Source organism: Gouania willdenowi, chromosome 14 (assembly GCF_900634775.1).
Source record: "Gouania willdenowi chromosome 14, fGouWil2.1, whole genome shotgun sequence".
NCBI classification, from domain to species: Eukaryota; Metazoa; Chordata; class Actinopteri; order Blenniiformes; family Gobiesocidae; genus Gouania; species Gouania willdenowi.
Window position 1 is genome coordinate 13,430,636 of NC_041057.1, and position 6,041 is coordinate 13,436,676.

Consider the following 6,041-nt stretch of genomic DNA (forward strand, 5'->3'; position numbering starts at 1 on the left):
GGTCCTATTGGACCAGAAAGTATATTACTGTGAGAAAGTAAGTCTCACAGTGACCACAGAATTGGCCACTGTGAGAATTACTATAGAACAATGACAGAAAGACCTCAAAATAATGGGGGGAAACACAAATTCTGGTACAAAGGGTGCGGGGTGCATTGAAAAGGTGAAAAGAGTCAATATTTAAGATCAAGATGGTTGGCCGAAACAGATCTAGAGTTTAGAGAAAAGTGGATTTGAGTAACTAGTACAGTGCCCGTCGGAAGTATGCATTCATGTGGGAGCATAAGTACAGTTGTCAATTATGGCCAGATGAGAATATGTTTGAGGGTTGGATGTACAAAGAGGTTTACATACTCTGTACTCTGTAGTGTTATAAAGGGGTTTATTTGCTGGTGCAAAGTAAAAGAGCGTGTGCGATTTCCCTGGTTTAATTTTATGGGACATGTTCATGATAAATGTGTTTGTTGTTTTTTATACTCATTTTTATCATTTTTTTTGTTTTTATCTATTTTTCTGTAATGTATGTTTTTGGAGTCATTATGTGTATTTTTGTATCTTTCCGTTGTCTTTTTGTGCATTTTTTTGTATATTTATTGTTTTTTTGTTGTCATTGTAGTGATTCTGGAATCATTTTGTGTAATTTTTTTTTTTGGTGTAGATTTGTGCATTTCTGTTGTCATTTTAGTGTATTTTGAGTCATTTTCGTGTTTTTGTTGTCGTTTGGTGTATTTTTCTTTAATGGATGTTTTTTTGGAGTCATGTGTATGTTTGTATCTCTCTGTTGTCTTTTTGTGCATTTTTTCGGTAATTATTGTTTTTTGTTGCAGTTGTAATGTAATACTGGAGTCATTTTGTGTATTTTTGTGTCTTTTTGGTGTAGTTTTGTGCATTCATGTTGTTATTTGGTGTATAAATATTTATTTTTAGTGTATTTTGAGTCATTTTCATATTTTTTGTTGTTTGGTGTATTTGTATAATGTATGTTTTTTTTTGAGCCATTTGGTGTGTTTTTGGAGCCTTTTTGTATATTGTTTAGTTTTTTTGTTTTATTTTAGTCATTTAGTATATTTTTATTATAAATACTGTGTGTGTGTGTGTGTGTGTGTGTGTACCTCCACCTCCTCCGTGCATTATCTCTTACACACGTGTCATGCACATAATGTGCGTTATCTCTCTTACACGTGCGCGCATGTCATGCACTTAATCGTCAGGTTGTTGAGAGATTCAAAAAAAAAAAGAGAGAGACCCGAAAGTACCACGAAAAATAAACGTTTTGCAACACCTAAGTCGCAACTCTCTCTCTAAACAGCTCTGTGTGCGTTCACCATGTACTGTACATACTGGTGTGGTGCACGCGTGCATCAGCCGTGTGTGTTTACATTGTAGCTGCTAGCATCTATCTTAGCACATAGAATAATATAAGAAGAAACACTTAACCTTGCGCAGAACAAGCAATAATCATAGTGTAGCCGTGTTGTGGACCCAGCCGCTCACAAAAATGTTACATTCCTCGGTCTGATTAACCAGATAGTTTGTGATATTGTCGGCTAATGACCATCAGCACAGCCACCGCCCACAGTCATGAGACGAAGGAGGAAGTGAAGTCCGTGACCGGAGGTTTAAAGGAAGTTTGGAATCACGGGAATAATATTAAATAACCATGAAATATTAACTTAAATGACTTTTAGCAGTACAAAAACTTTTTTAATATTGACCTTTTTTTTTTTAAACCCAAACAAACTGCGACACGGTGACGTCATGAACCCAAAACCGGAAGTAGCGCGCTCAATACCGCGCTGTTACCGAGGGCGCCGTAATTATAAAATTAATGTTTTGACCGTTTTGCTTCACCAAATGACTCCAAAATAACAGATGCACACACTTGGGGTATTTGGAACCCGTTGACTAAGTTTCAGGTCGAACTCACACCGCGTCGGGGAGATTTTTTCTCCACGCACACACACAGACGTTTCTGTCTTTTATAGATAATGTAAAACTAAGTTGAAATCTATTATTTTAGACCAATTATTTAACAAGGCAATATATAAATTAATTTCTATAACCACTGGGACAACAATGGCCCAGAAGGGACAGTGGTTTTACAGTAGTTGCATCAAAAACAGTTAAATACATTTCAATAAATATCAAGCTGGGTAGTGGAGGCCAATATCACTCCCACTACAAGTCATAGATAATTTCAATTCTGTTCCTCAAGATAAACTATTCTGTTTGTTTTAGATTCCACCATACCTGAATCTAATGATAGTGTCATCATGCAGCTCTACAGAAAGACTTAGCTTTTTATAATCAGCTGTGGTGGACAAGGGAAGCATCTAAATGTCTAAAACATGAAGGAGGAAAGAAAAAGGCACCATTGTCATAAATCTTACATTTTGAATCCATGTTGGTTTCCTTTCGTTCAAATCCAAGGGTAGTGATGATAAAGAGTTGGGTCAAAATGAAGTCTACTTATTTCTATGTGATGTTCACATGTTCTCCGTGAACATGTGTTGGAGGTTTTTCTTTGATATCTGGTTGCTGCAGACAGTCTATAAATGTAAGATATAATTCAATTTCAGACATTGATCTCTGTTTGCTTGATTATGTGTGAAATCTGTAATAAACTGGCTCTACTTCAACCCTGATTCAGAAAATGCTCATGGCCTAATAATGAATGCATATGTTGTCCATCAAAAAATGACATAAATATATTAATTCTTAAGCATTTCAGTTTATCTGATAGTGTTTCAAAATGAGCTGATAAACAGATTCAGGTCCTGAAATACAAACTACTGGAATCCAGTCTAAAGGTACTTTACTTTGGGTGACGCACAGATCAGATATAGTACGTGCAGACTGTGGTCTGTGTAAGTGAGAGTGGAAACTCTTAAATTCACTGGTATTGTTTCCAGCCTTTTAGTGGCAAACACAGTTAGAGGGGTGACTGCACGGGTCACTATTGTTCAGTTTAATACACAACAGATGCAGCACTTGTCTGAATCAGATCAGCTCTATACTGCACAGACGAATGAAGAAATGTAAAGCACTGACATTGGGGGGAGTCACACACAAAACCTATACACGATGTGTTATGCGTTTAGCGTAGAACGTACAAACTCACACCTTCAAGTGTGTGTGATTGTCAGAGCAACATTTCAATCACCTTCAATATTTAAAAACAGATAATGAATAAATCATTTAAGAATTATTATTGTGTATCTATACACTTTAGCTGTGGAGACTGTGACGGCTGCAATAGCATCGTCTTAAGCAACAATGCAGTGTATAGCACAGCAAGACAATGGTCAATGCACCCCTATTTTTTCCCCGAGTTGTCTTTCTGTGCGATCTGCATGTTCTCCCTCTAAGAATGTCTTGTAATTGATTCTGTTGCTTCATCCGTACGTAATTAAATTTTTCTATCATTCGGTTTAGGAAATATATACACTTAACACACCTAAACTATCACATTAAATGTAATAATAATTTCCAACACTCCATACCCTACAGGTTACACACTGTCGTTCAGAGTAATATAAAGGTAGATTGGAGAGTTCAAGAATTGTGAAAGAAAAGTTATTTTAAAGTAGCCTTGCATGTTTTGAATTAACACCTTTTAAGGTGTTTCAAAAGACACCTTACAAGTACTTTTCAGAACCATTTTATTCATTGGGGCAGAACTAATAGGGAGCAGCCATTTCGGCCGAATGCGACAAAGACTTGTATCTGGGATATCAGGTGCAGGTAAACAAATTGTGTCCGTAAATCGACAGCAGAGGTTAAAACATATGACTAGTACTAATAATTTATGATGAAATGGGTGTTTTTTTTGTTTTTATAGAGTCAGAGGGGGATAATGCTTCTGAGGACAGTGACCATCAAATTCTAGTGATAAGAGGAAAATGGCACCACATAAGTGCATATGGACAGATGGAGATCACCAGGTGCCATCACGAGAACGTACTGTTGTATCAACTAATTGACCGCTTTAAGTCTGCATTACATCTCCACCAAGTCTGCATGGTTATGTTGTCTTGAAATGGTTTTCATTGGTGGGATGATCCCTTGGTACCTCCAAGGACCACAACCTGACGGTGACCTCACACACCGGTCACTCTCTTTCCCAATCAAGACTCAAGTAACTCTATAACACGCTGAATAATCTAATATCAATACAGGTAATTTAACAAAACAACTATCACTACCAGCCTGTGAAGGAGGCAACCTGGCGCCGACTGTGCCTTGCTGACTTATGATGATAACTAACTGATCGATCCTCTAGTATTGTACACAATCTTTTAATAAAGCTTAGCATAAAATGTCCCTACAGGTACCTATAGAATAGATCAAATGTTTTCACCCTCTGAATAAGTCTACTGACAGCCTCATAGATCTGCTTTTGTCCACTTAATTTGCCTTTTGAACTGTTTTCTTCGCTGTGACTGCTAATGTGGTCAACAAATAAAACCCACTGCACCCTCATGAGCTTTGTCCCTGACCAGCGTAAATCAGAAGTAATCCCCTTCCTACCGACTCTGACGGCTTCCTCATTTGGCTCCGTCTTCCAAAAGCAAAACAAGAGCGTGGTGTGGAGGAGGACTGACAGGGTCAAGTATCCTCTGGATCACTGGGGAGTACCGAACTGAGTGCTGCAGAGCAATGAACCTTGCTATTAATTACCTGTGTGAAATACACAGGGAGGAACAGAGGGACAGATAGCCTGCATGTCGAATTCTAAACGTGTGATGGGATCTAAATGACAAAAGGTGGCTTGGTCTGAAACGCATTACATTTTGAAGTCAAAGCCACCACATTAGAAATCTGTAAGAATGCATTCCTATTGGGGATTCATGCTAAACTGTCTGCTACGAGAAGAAAAGGAGAATTCCTCAATACAGATGCTCAGTGTGGAACTATAGGCAGCATTGCCAAAAGGTTGTGGATTCTATCTGCAGAGCTCATGGTTTTTCCACGTAGGCTTTGCCTGCTAATCCTGATCGTTTGTACATTTATTTCCTGTTACACTGTTTCGGCCCATAAACAGATCTGTTACGGTCATACATGCCTCTAAACTGACCATACAAGTAAAAGCGTGTGCCAGTCCCTCTTTGCATTAGTCCTGTGACAGACGGGTGAGCAGCTTATGGTGTACCCTTCAATCCTGAATAGGTTAAATGGGTGCAGGGGTGGAGCAGCGGATTTAAAAGTGAGGGTGTTCTAGGCAACCATCAACTACCGATTTAGTTTAATAAATTAATTTACTAAAACCATGATAAAGCTGTTATTAAATCAGTGATACTCAACATGTGGCTCTTTATGTTTTAATTTTAACTATTATACCCCCAGAAAACCTTAAAATGGGGAAACATTTTAACCCCTTTTTACCTTTTTCTTTGGCCATTTTACAACTTCCTTTGACCCATTTTTGCCCCTTTTCCAAAAACTTAGGTTTTTTAAGATTTTAGCTGACTTTTGACAATAAATATCCCTTTTTCCTCATTTTTGTCCATTTTTGCAAGTTCTTGTTGACACGTTTATCCAACTTTTTGCCACTTTTCATCAAAATAAGCTATCTTTTGCCCAATAAATAACACTTTCTTCCTTTTTCCCCCAACATTTTTTTCCCTTTTTTATTCCACATTTTTGCCCTTTTTACTATTGTTTGCCACATTTAAGCTACATTTTTGCCCTTAAATAGCACCTGTTTCCTTTTTTTTTGTCAATTTGTTTTGCCACTCTTGACTGCTATAGGCCCATTTTAGTCACTTTTCACTCTTTTCTTGCTACATTTTTGCCACTTTTGGACAATATTTTGTCACCTGTTACTCATTTTTTGTCACTTTACTCATCCTTATTAAAACTCTTTGTTTACCTTCTCGGAACAATGACTTTGTGAAATGATTGGCTTGATCACCATTCAATCAATCTGACTGGACCAACATGTTTTCAACAATAAATCCCTCAGTTAAAAGTGATGTTTTGTTTTTATGAAAGTGCGGGTGTCGCATCCCCCACGGGTGAGACGCGCCTGAACGGGTACA